General features: G+C 43.7%; 1 pseudogene across 1 annotated transcript in view; it reads right to left on the bottom strand.

The window, feature by feature from the left end:
* Positions 1 to 7,229: 7,229 nt before the first annotated feature.
* LOC310634807 (contactin-6-like) overlaps positions 7,230 to 13,156 on the bottom strand; it is a 185,424-nt pseudogene continuing 179,497 nt past the window's right edge. Inside the window, exon 17 of the transcript in view lies at positions 7,230 to 7,429. The product of the transcript in view is annotated as a contactin-6-like (transcript). The remainder of the gene's footprint in view (positions 7,430 to 13,156) is intronic.

The following is a 13,156-nucleotide window of genomic DNA, read 5'->3' as shown; positions in this document are numbered from 1 at the left end:
TAGCTTGTAGAATTTTAAGCATAACTTTACTAGCATGAGTAATGAGTGCAATGGTGCGATAGTTTGAACATTCTTTGGCACTGCCTTTCTTTGGAATTGGAATGTAAACTGATCTTTTCCAATCCTGTGGCCACTGTTGAGTTTTCCAAATTTGCTGGCAAATTGAGTGTAGCACTTTTACTGCATCTTCTTTTAAGATTTTGAATAGCTCAGCTTGAATACTGTCACGTCCACTAGCTTTGTTGTTGCTCAGCTTTTCTAAGGCCCACTTCACTTCACATTCTAGGATGTCTGGCTCAAGGTCAGTGACCACCTCATTGTGATTATCAGGGACGTTAAGCTCATTTTTGTATAGTTCTTCTGTGTAATTTTGCCACCTCTTCTTAATCTCTTCTGCCTCTGTTAGGTCCCTGCCATTTTGGTCCTTTATCATGCCCATTTTTGCATGAAACGTTCCTTTCATCTCTCCAATTTTCTTGAAAAGATCTCTGGTCCTCCCTATTCTATTGTTTTCTTCTATTTCTTTGCATTGTTCATTTAAGAAGGCATTCTTATCTCTTGTAGCTATTCTCTGGAATTCTGCATTCAATTGGGCGTATCTTTCTTTTTCTCCCTTGCCTTTCGCTTCCCTCCTTTCCTCAGCTATTTGCAAAGCTTCCTCAGACAGCCATTTTGCTTTCTTGCATTTCTTTTTCTTTGGGATGGTTTTGGTTGCTACCTGTTGTACAATGTTGCGAACCTCTGTCCATAGTTCTTCAGGCACTCTGTCTATCAGATCTAAATCCTTAAATCTATTTGTCACCTCTACTGTATATTCAACAGGGATATGATTTAAGTCATACCTTACTGGCCTAGCGCTTTTCCCTACTTTCTTTAATTTAAGCCTAAACTTTGCAACAATAAGCTCATGGTCTGAGCCACAGTCAGCTCCTGGTCTTGTTTTTACTGACTGTATAGAGCTTCTCCATCTTTGGCTGCAGAGCATGTAGTCAATCTGATTTCTGTGTTGACCGTCTGGTGATGTCCATGTGTAAAGCCATCTCTTGGGTTGTTGGAAAAGAGTGTTTGCTATGACCATCGTATTCTCTTGACAAAATTCTATCAGCCTGTGCCCTGCTTCATTTTGTACTCCAAGGCCAAACTTGCCTGTTATTCCAGTTATCTTTTGGCTTCCTACTTTAGCATTCCAATCCCCCATGATGATAAGGACATCATTTTTGGGTGTTAGTTCTATAAGGTGCTGTAGGGCTTCATAGAACCTGTCAATTTCATCCTCTTCAGCACCGGTGGTTGGGGCATAGACTTGGACTACTGTGATATTGAATGGTTTGCCTTGGATTCGAACTGAGATCATTCTGTCATTTTGAGGATTGTATCCCAGTATTGCTTTTCCTATTTTTTTATTGACTATGAAGGCTACTCCATTTCTTCTGAGGGATTCTTGCCCGCAGTAGTATACCTGATGGTTATCTGAATTAAATTCACCCATTCCTGTCCACTTTAGTTCGCTGATACCTAAGATGTCAATGTTTAGTCTTGTCATCTCTTGTTTGACCACATCCAGCTTTCCTTGATTCATGGATCTTACATTCCAGGTTCCTATGGAGAAAAAATCTTTACAGCATCGGACTTTCCTTTCACCACCAGACATATCCACAGCTGAGCATCCTTTCGGCTTTGGCCCAGTCGCTTCATTCTTTCTGGCGCTATTAGTACTAGCCCTCTGCTCTTCCCCAGTAGCATATTGGACGCCTTCCGACCTGAGGGGCTCATCTTCCAGCGTCATATTGTTTTGCCTTTTGGTACTGTCCATAGGGTTTTCATGGCAAAGATACTGGTGTGGGTTGCCATTTCCTTCTCCAGTGGATCACTTTTTGTCAGAACTCTCTGCTATGACCTTTCCGTCTTGGGTGGCCCTGCACGGCATAGCTCATAGCTTCATTGAATTACGCACGCCCCTTCGCCACGACAAGGCAGTAATCCATGAAGGGGATTTAGGATGGTAACAGTGGTAAAACAAGGGCTTTAAATTAATTAAAATAGCAAACCAACTCAGACAACATAGAGACTGATGGACCAAAGAAAGTATGATGATTTTATGAAAATCCCAACCTAGTGTATGGCTGCAGTATAAACATTCCATTCATTAGGAAAGAGTTAAAAGCACAGTAAAATAATGAATATTGCAACACATTTGTAAAAATAAGTGTTCAATCTTACCAAGATATGTGCAGTTTGATAATTGTGCCCTCCAAAAGATTTGTAGAAATAGTCAAGATCTAGAAAAGTAAAAGTGACTATATAGCTGGAGTACCACCATTGTGGATTATATGAGTAGTTGAAACTACTCATTGAATATATGAGTAGTTTCAGGGACATTTATGAATTGTAAGATGTAATAGCATGGACAGAATTTGGCAAAACAGACTGGCTCCATGCTAGCAAAGGAAAGTGACAAAGGTGCATATTATCAGAATGGAATAAAATAACTTGCCTCCAGATGCAAGGCAGCTCCCCATTTTCCTGGCCTCCCAGAAGAGGATCCAAAACTGCCATGCAACCCTGGGGGTGGTTGATGGGCTGTAGGTGCTCCTTATGTCTTTTAATTTGGCAATTGTTCTTTTTAACTTTGTTTTAATCTGGTTTTTAAATGTTTTTAACTGTAGCTTATACCATGTTTTCCTAAAAGTAAGACCTACCTGGAAAATAAGCCCTAGCTTGATTTTTTCGGGTGGGCCTAATATAAGCCCTACCCCCCAAAATAAGCCCTACTTTGGGGGCAAGGCTCACAACTAAAAACCAAGCTATGGCAGGGCTGGAGCTTACCATTGCAGTCAGGCCTCCCATGGATTGACACTTTCCTCACTGGCCCACTTCTACTGCGGCTGAAGGAGCAGTTTCATTCTGCAGCTGAGAATGGAGGTCGGGCCTGCATTTCACAGTCAGAGACCTTTCTGGAAGGCCTGTGCAGTCGAGAACTGAGCTATGGATTCAATTAAATCCAGGTCCGATCTCCATTCTCAGCTGCAGAATGAAGCTGCTCCTTTGGCCACAGAAGAAGTGGGCTGTATGGGTACAGCTGTCAGTGCTGCCAGCACTAGGTGAGTGGAAAGGCATCCCCCCTGTTAGATACTGGGTTCGTTGCTTGATTGACGAGACAAGATGAGTGAGTTCAGCAAGAAACATTCTTTATTTGGTTGCAGGATCTAAACTGCAAAACAGGGCTGCAAATGCAGCAATTTATACCCTGGCCTCTAGGTGGCAGCCAATAGGTTTAAAGCAACCTATTGCCATCCTAGAAGCAGCCAATGGCGGTGCTGGAGACGGGTTGTTTGAGGAGCTGGGAGCCGTTAGCCAGCTTCCCTGCTTCAGCAACCTTCCAGCAATTAACCCCACATGATATACCTAAGCAAGACAAAGCCCAATACATTACACCCCTCTCCCCTATAATGTACAACCATTATAACAACAAGGGGAATGATTACAGCAATTACAAGTTTTTCAGAGATACAAAAATAATATGCAATGTACACATTTTCCGTAGTTGCTAATACAGAGGCTCTCCTGGCTAGCAGCAATCAATGACACATACAACATTATAGCTCAGTCATTTTGGAACAAAATCTTGTAAATATGCAGGAGGCTTGTGAAACCTCGTGGAATGCCTAGGAGACCCAGGCACTCCCTGGCCTAGCAGCTTGCCCACCGGGCTGGGTAGACCAGGGTCCATAAGTTGGTTGACTCGGAATTGTCTGGCTGGCCATTTCTGGTCAGCCCACCCCAGACTCTAATCTTTCCGCAGAGTTAGCACAGTGGCTGTAGTGTTCTGGTTGGCTTTCTCCATCAGGGCCCCCATGTTGCACTCCTGGCCTTTGCCCCCCTATGGCCACCTCCCCGTTGCTCTGACTGCTTGGCACCTCAAAGCATATGGATTGATTGGCCTGGCTGCCAGTTTGCGGTCTGTGGACGGGACCTGGGACGAAGTGCTCGCTTTGTGGCCATTCTGGAAAACGCTTTCTAAACTGATCGATATGGTGACAAACAACTCGCCCACCCTCTAGGCCCACTTTGTATGAGAGGGGCCCAACAATTTGGTGATTTTCCCTGGCACCCACAAGTTCCCATGGCCATAGTTCTGGGCCCACACCCCGTTGCCCACTTGTAGCCCCCTTGGGGGTTGAGGGTGAGAGGCCTCAGCTGCCACCCGGTCTGGGTGCAACCTGTCCAGTTTCGTGATTAGTCACCTCCCCCAGCACAGCTCTGCTGGGCTTTTGTTCGTTGCTGTGCATGGTGTGGAATGTTGGCAGAGCAAAAAGTTGGCTAGTCTGTGGTGCCAGTCCCCAGTCACTATGCGTTTCAATGATTCTTTCATAGTGTGTAACATTCGTTCAGCTTGACCATTACTACATGGGTGAAATGGAGCCGATGTCGCATGCCTAATGAAGTTTGCCCTCAGACAAGCCTGAAATTCTGCTGTAGTAAATTGGACCCCGTTATCGGACACTACGACGTCCAGTAGCCCATGTATTGCAAAGTGTTTCCTAAGCACCTGGATGGTCCTAGTAGTAGTCATATTTGCGACTGGTATAACTTCCAGCCATTTAGAGTGGCTGTCGACTACTATGAGAAAGAGCTGTCCCTGAAAGGGCCCAGCAAAGTCTATATGAATGTTCGACCAGGCGGTCTGTGTCTCCTCCCACCTGTGGATGGGCATGTGCGGCATTTCAGGCCTAGACTGTTGGCATGTATAACACCCATGAACTTGAGCCTCAATGGCTTTATCTAATCCTCGTCACCATAAATAGCTTCGTGCCAAAGCTTTCATGTGAACAATACCCAGATGACCTTCATGAAGCGATTGCAATACTCTGTCCCTTAATGAGGTGGGAACAATGACCCTGTTCCCCCAAAGAATACAACCCTTATGAGCTGAGAGCTCATGTCTCCTTGTGAAGTAGCTCTGGAACTCAGGACCCAGGCTTTTCTCTAGCCACCCCATGTGTACCCAAGATAGTACTCTGCTTAGAGTCTTGTCTGCTGCCGTTTCTGCGGCTATGTCTCCTGTGTGAAGGGGAAACTCCGGCAAGTCCTGAATGGACAAAATGCGGGCTGCTGGGGCTGGATCTGCCTTGATGTGAGGCAGTGGAAGCCTTCTCAGGCCATCTGCATGGCCCATATCCTTGCCGGGTTTGTGAATTAGCTTAAAACTGTAAGCTGATAAAAAAATGGACCATCTTAACATTCTAGGGGATAAGATGTGGGGTGTCTGTCTGTTTGTAGTGAATAAGTGCAGTAGCGGTCTATGGTCTGTAAAGACTGTGAAGTCCCTGCCGTATAAGTAGTTGTGGAATTTTTTTATTCCAGCTACTATGGCCAATTCCTCCTTGTCAATTTGTGCTTAATTACACTCAGCAGAGGACAGTGTCCTCAGATAAAAAAGCAATTGGAATTTGAGTCCCATCACTCTCCAAGTGTCTTAGGACAGCCCCCACCCCGTATGGGAACACGTCACACGCAAGGCATACCGGCATTGATTCCTTAAAGTGAGTGATCTTAGAAGTGATGGACAGTAGAGCCTTTAATTCCTGAAAGCTGCTTTTGTGAACACTAGTCCACTTCCACACAGTATTTTTGCCACTGCGGCCTTGTTAGGAAGGAACGCATGGTAAAAATTTAGGAGGCCTAGGAATGCCTGAAACTCTCGTTTTGTTTTGGAGCTGGATGGCATCTGAATGGCTTTTACTTTTGACTCAGCAGAGTAGATGCCGTTGGCATCTATATGGAACCCCAAGAACTCAGTTGAAGGGACTCCAATACTACACTTATTCTTTTTAAGCTTGAGGCCTGCTTCATGCAGCCTTTGAAGGACAACTGTGAGCCTCCTTACCAGCATCTCAGTGGACTCACCAGCAATGAGCATGGCATCAAAATAGGGGCAAACCCCCAGAATGCCCTTGAATGTCCACTCCATAATGCCTTGAAAAATGCAGAGGGCTATGCTGACCCCGAATTGTAGGTGTTTTACTTTAAATGCCCCCCTGTGGGTTACAATTGTCTGTGCCATGGCTGTGGCCTTGTCAACAGGAAGCTGCTGGTAGGTCTGAGCCAAATCTAATTTTGCAAAAATTGTACCACCTTGCAAGGACCCCAGGATGTGGCTTACTACTGGTACCGGATATGTATGCTGTTTGAGTGCACAATTAATTGTGCATTTGTAATCGGCACAGATTCGGATCTCCCCATTGGCTTTTAGTAGTGTTACGATTGGGGTCTCCCATTCACCCCCATCTACTGGCTGAAGTACTCTCTGATCTACAAGTTTATCTGACTCAGTGTCTATCTTGTGTTTAAGAGCAAATGGCACCCTACAAGGTTTAATCATGACCGGCACTACAGTAGGATCTAGTTTAAATGTTATTAGCAGGCCAGTGTACGTCCACAGAGCTGAGTCAAACACATCTGCAAATTCCTCGCATACTGTCGCTAGACTCGTGACTTGCGTCCAGTTGATTCTGGTTACTTGGATGCCTAGTGCATCAAACCAGTCGAGCCCGATCAGCCTCGTTCACTGACCCCCTACTATAACAACATCCAGGTGCCTGGAAAACCCCTTAAATTTAATGGCTAGTGTGGCCTCACCCTTGACTGCGACTCTAGCATTCTGGAAGTCAGTTAGTATAATTCAGATGGCCTCAGCTTGGCCCATCTCTTCCTGCAATTGCAGGCGAAATTAAATGTCTCAAGTGAAATAATGGATATGGCTGAGCCTGTGTCCAGCTCCATCTTGCAGGGGACCCTTGCAGCTCCACCTGAAGTCTAAACTTTGGCTTAATAGGATGGTGAGGTCCCATGCAGCAAATGCTTCTGCAGCTAGAGCAAAAACCTACACTATACTGTCCTGGGGCCCCAGTACCTCTCCTCATCAGAATGTCCGACTGGTGATTCAATTGCTGGTCCCTTTGGCAACCTCTGCAGATGGATGTGATGTGGCCTGTCTTTCCACAGGCCCAACACATGGCTGTCCGGAACCTACAGTCCACGCATTGGTGATGGCCGCCACATCCTGGGCACCTAAGGAGGGATCTGCCTTGTAAGTTGCCCCTTATTGCTTGTCGCTTTGATGCTGTTGGTTGTTATGTCTTTGTAGCTTGTCGACTTCTGTGTTGTCTTCTGGGTCTTCCACATGTTCAGCATCCTCGTGGTGGACGGCTTCCTTGTGCTGTGCTGTTTTAGTGGGCTACATGGCTTTGTATGGCCCTGCCGGTGGCTTCATCCACCATGATCTCTTTCAGCGCATCTAGGAATGACAGTGTCTTTTTGGCAAAGAGTTTTTGCTGTAATTCTCGATTCCGGAGACCGCAGACAAGCTGGTTTTGTAGCCTCTCCTCGATGTTGGAGAACTGGCACAGGCGTGTGGCCTGCCTCAATGCTGTGATGAATTTAGACGCTGTTTTACCTGGTTGCTGAACCCTCTGTTCGAATGCATGGCACCAAGCGATTACTGACAGCTTGGGCTGGAAGTGGTCTCCGAGCCATTTCTTCAAGTCTGTGAATGTTACAGACTCCAATGGTGTTGGTGCGAAAAAGTTCTCCGTGACGTCGAATGTGGCTGGGCCACACACACACACAGGAGCATAGTAGCCTTCAGGCCATCCTTGGCAACATGATTTGTGCGTAGATAGTTCTTGACCCTGGATAGGTACAAACACCATCTTTCTGGGTGAGCTATATCAAATTCTTCCAGCTTTCCAACCTTTGCCATTTCTGCTGGTCTTTGTGGCTGGGGCTCATTGTCTTCTTGTCCTGCTACGTTGCCCAGGGACTGGTCTTCTAGGCACATGGTCACTAGCGTGGCTGTGCTAGGCTGACTGTAGGGGGGGAAATTGCTTTTCTCACCAGGCGTGTTTGGCCTCTCCCCTAGTGACTCTTCAGCTCAGTTGGAGGAGCAGGATCCCACCTTTGTCGCCAGTGTTAGATACTGGATTCGTTGCTTGATTGATGAGACGAGATGAGTGAGTTCAGCAAGGAACATTCTTTATTTGGTTGCAGGAACTGAACTGGGAAACAGGGCTGCGAATGCAGCAATTTATACCCTGACCTCTAGGCGACGGCCAATAGGTTTAAAGCAACCTATTGCTGCCCTAGAAGCAGCCAATGGTGGTGCTGGAGATGGGTAGTCTGAGGATCTGGGAGCCGTTAGCCAGCTTCCCTGCTTGAGCAACCTTCCAGCAATTAACCCCATGTGATATTCCTAAGCAAGACAAAGCCTAATACATTACACCCCCCTAAAAAGACCTCTTTTGGAGGCAATAAATAAATAAGAAGGAAAGAAAGAAAGAAAGAAAGAAAGAAAGAAAGAAAGAAAGAAAGAAAGAAAGAAAGAAAGAAAGAAAGAAAGAAAGAAAGAAAGAAAGAAAGAAAGAAAACACACACAAATATATATATATATATATATATATATATATATATATATATATATATATATATATATATATATATATATATATATATATATATATATATATATATATATATATATATATATATATATATATATGACAAATGCTTGTTAACTATTAGATTACCTTGCTAGGCCCCAAACATGGGACAAATCTTTATATATATATATATATGAAATGCATATCAGTCTCCCTTTAATTCTTTGTTAGCAATCTAAAAATTTACACAAATATGAGCTGTCACTGTTGTGACTACTGCCTGTCGATGGCCTTCGGTTAGGCTGAAACAGGAAATAAAGATTTGTCCCATGTTTGGGGCCTAGCAAGGTAATCTAAAATAGTTAACAAGCATTTAACACACACACACACACACACACACATATGTATGTATATATGTATCAAGAAGCGATGAAAAGTTGCAATACTTTTTACTACTTTAGACAATGCCATTCTCATTACAAAGTAGCTCTCTTTTGGCTCCCATGTTAACATCTACAGGAAACCTCTAAGTGGCTTTTCTGCATTAAAATAATTCCTCATTTTCATGTAAAACAAAAGGAATGTTTGTATGTCTGAAAATAAAGGTGTTCTGAGAAACTATGGTAGACTTACCAATAGGGGAATAGGATTTGAACTGATTGATGATATCTCAGGGATCAAACTGCCTTCATTCATTGTGTTGCTTGCTCTATTTGCCTTCCACCTGGAAAAGGAACAAACACAGTGCTGCATTATATCCCTGGAAAACTCCTTTGTACTACAGATCTCAGAGGCATCCGATCTACCATAAATAACGCAGGAACTCTTATTAAAGACCAGACTCATGTTGAAGATTTGATTTAAAACTGACAGGAAGGTTTGGTCTGGGATATTTAAATGTTATTAAATGCCAGACTGTGTACCAGTCTACTCCAGAGAGCCTATGAATCAGAAATGTTGGCAGTTTTATTTGGTTTAAAGAATGAACTGATACAAAATGACCAAATCATGGTTAATGCTTTTAATTTAAAAAGAAAACCATCACTGTTTGTGTTTGGGTGTGCAAGCAATAGTTTGTAATATATATATATATATATATATATATATATATATATATATATATATATATATATATATATATATATATATATACAAATTATTCAAATTGCTAATAAAGAATTTGGGAGGCTAAGATGATCATTTCGAACTATTTATTTTCTCATCAGTTAGTCATACCCTTTATCTGAGATTCGAACCCGGGCTGATTATATATATCAGGCAGTGTTTTAACCTCCTGAGCCACGGGTTCCTTCTCTCTTATATTAGCTGGAAGGCAAGGCAAATGTATGTTTAAGTATTTGTTAGCAAGGTCCATTCAAAAAACCTTGACAAATACTTAAACATACATTTGCCTTGCCTTCCAGCTAATATAAGAGAGAAGGAACCCGTGGCTCAGGAGGTTAAAACACTGCCTGATATATATAATCAGCCCGGGTTCGAATCTCAGATAAAGGGTATGACTAACTGATGAGAACATAAATAGTTCGAAATGATCATCTTAGCCTCCCAAATTCTTTATTAGCAATTTGAATAATTTGCACAAATAATGAGCTGTCATAAGTTGACTAGTTCCTGTGGATAAGCCCTGAGCCGGGCCAAAACAGGAATGAAAGAGTTAATTAGCAAGGTCCATTAAAAAAACCTTGACAAATACTTAAACACACACACACACACACACACACACACACACACACACACACACACACACACACATATATATATATATATATATATATATATATATATATATATATATATATATATATTAAAGGTAAAGGTTCCCCCGCACATGCATGCTAGTCGTTTCCGACTCTAGGGGCCGGTGCTCATCTCCGTTTCAAAGCCGAAGAGCCAGTGCTTGTCCGAGTACGTCTCCGTGGTCATGTGGCCGGCATGACTAGACGCCAAAGGCGCACGGAACGCTGTTACCTTCCCACTGTAGTGGTCCCTATTTTTCTACTTGCATTTTTACCTGCTTTCGAACTGCTAGGTTGGCAGAAGCTGGGACGAGTAACAGGCGCTCACTCTGCTACGCGGCACTCGGGATTTGACTCGCCAAACTGCCGACCTTCCGATTGACAAGCTCAGCGTCCTAACCCACTGAGCCACCGCGTCCCTTTATATATATATATATATATATATATATATATATATATATATATATATATATATATATATATATATGTGTGTGTGTGTGTGTGTGTGTGTGTGTGTGTGTGTGTGTGTGTGCATATATATGTATATATGTGTGTATATATATATATATATATTAAATGTTTGTTAAGCATTCAGAATGGCTGACTGATGAGAACAAATAAGTTTGAAATGATCATATCGGTCTCCCTTTATTCCTTGTTAGCAAGCAAAAAAAAATTATATATATATAATTATATATATATAATATATATATATATATCTGTGTGTGTGTGTGTGTGTGTGTGTGTGTGTGTGTGTGTGTGTGTGTGTTTATTGGACCCGTGCCCTTCCTGGCTGGTTTATGCAGCCCGGGAGGGGACACGAGGCTGGTTCCAGGCTGTTATATCTGCCTCTTTGAGTGAGGGTAGTTTTCCCGCTGCCTTGAAAGAGGCGGTGGTGAGACCTCTCCTCAAGAAGCCTGCCTTGGACCCGGCTGTTTTGAATAACTTTCGTCCAGTCTCCAACCTTCGCTTTCTTGAGAAGGTTGTTGAGAGTGTGGTGGCGCATCAGCTCCCTCTGGTCCTGGATGAAGCGGATTATCTAGACCCGTACCAATCGGGCTTCAGGCCCGGGTACAGCACGGAGACGGCATTGGTCGCGCTGGTGAATGATCTCTGGAGGGCTCGGGACAGGGGATACTCCTCTGTTCTAGTCCTATTAGACCTCTCAGCGGCTTTCGATACCATCGACCATGGTATCCTGCTGCGGCGTCTCAGGGGATTGGGAGTGGGAGGCACGGTTCTTCAGTGGTTCTCCTCCTATCTCCTGGGACGCTCGCAGTCGGTGTTGGCAGGGGGGCAGAGGTCGACCGCGAGGCCTCTCACTTGTGGAGTTCCTCAGGGGCCGGTCGTCTCACCCCTCCTGTTCAACATCTACATGAAACCGCTGGGTGAGATCATTCATGGTTTTGGAGTTGGGTATCATCAGTATGCTGATGATACCCAACTTTTCATTTTGACCCCAAACCACCCCAGTGATGCCCTCGACGTGATGTCCCGGTGCCTGGAGGCGGTCCGGGTCTGGATGGGGAGGAACAGGCTTCGACTCAACCCTGACAAGACTGAGTGGCTGTGCGTACCGGCATCTCGGGATATTCAGGATATCCCACCCCTCATTATGGGGGGTGAGTCATTATCTCCTGTAGATAGGGCTCGCAACTTGGGAGTCCTCCTAGATTCACAACTCTCCTTAGAAGACCATATCGTAGCTGTGACTAGGGGGGCCTTCACCCAGGTTCGCCTGGTGCGCCAGTTGCAGCCCTATCTAGACCGGGATGCCTTACGCACGGTCACTCATGCGCTCGTGACCTCTCGTCTTGATTACTGCAACGCTCTCTACATGGGGCTACCCTTGAAGACCACTCGGAGGCTCCAACTGGTACAGAATGCAGCCGCGAGAGTTGTACTGGGAGTCTCCCGATACTCCCATGTCACACCTTTGCTCCGCGAGCTGCATTGGTTACCAGTTGTCTTCCGGGTGAGGTTCAAGGTGTTGGTAATGACCTACAAAGCCCTTCATGGCATGGGTCCAGAATACCTTGGGGAGCACCTGCAGCCGGCATCAACTTCCCTCCGCCCAGTACGCTCCCACAGAGAGGGCCTCCTCAGGGTGCCACCGGTCAAAGAATGCCGACTGGTGGCCCCCAGGGGGAGAGCGTTCTCTGTGGGTGCACCGGATTTATGAAACCATCTTCCGGTTGAGCTCCGGATGGCGCCCGATCTCCGCTCCTTCCGGCACGATCTTAAAACCCATCTCTTTAAACAAGCTGGCCTGGCCTGATGGGACGGGGTGGGATTTTTATAAATGACTTCAATTTTAAATTTGTATTAATTTATGGGCATTGTTTAATCATGTTTTAATAATTTTAATTTTTGTATCTAATTTTTATGTATTGCCCTGTTCACCGCCCTGAGTCTCTTGAGAGAAGGGCGGTATACAAATTAAATTAATAAATAATAAAAATAAATATGTGTGTGTGTATATATATATATATATGTGTGTGTGTGTGTGTGTGTGTATGTATATGTGTGTGTATATATATATATATATATATATATATATATATATATATATATATATGTATGTATATATATATATATATATATATGTATATATGTGTGTGTTTGTATATTTATATATATGTGTATATATATGTGTGTGTGTATATATATATATATGTATATGTATATATATATGTGTGTGTGTGTATATGTTAAAATGTTTTCTAAACGGTTATTAAAGTAGAAAATACATTGTCCTTTTTAAAATCCTCAGGGTAACTATAAATGACGTCACTTCTATATTTATAGAAGAAATATTCTAGTAGCTGATTCTGGATAGAGAGAAGAGTAAGAGATAATGCTTGAAAATTATTGGGAGCCCATACATTTGAGTTGTATGCTATAGATAAATTAAATGAATTATTATGTTTGGACTTAGCTACATATGTCTTCAGCTATATA

The sequence above is a fragment of the Vipera ursinii genome (assembly GCF_947247035.1).
Source record: "Vipera ursinii genome assembly, chromosome: 2".
Lineage (NCBI taxonomy): Eukaryota > Metazoa > Chordata > Lepidosauria > Squamata > Viperidae > Vipera > Vipera ursinii.
Note: the sequence above shows the minus strand (reverse complement) of the source record. Positions and strands in the feature narration are given on the sequence as shown.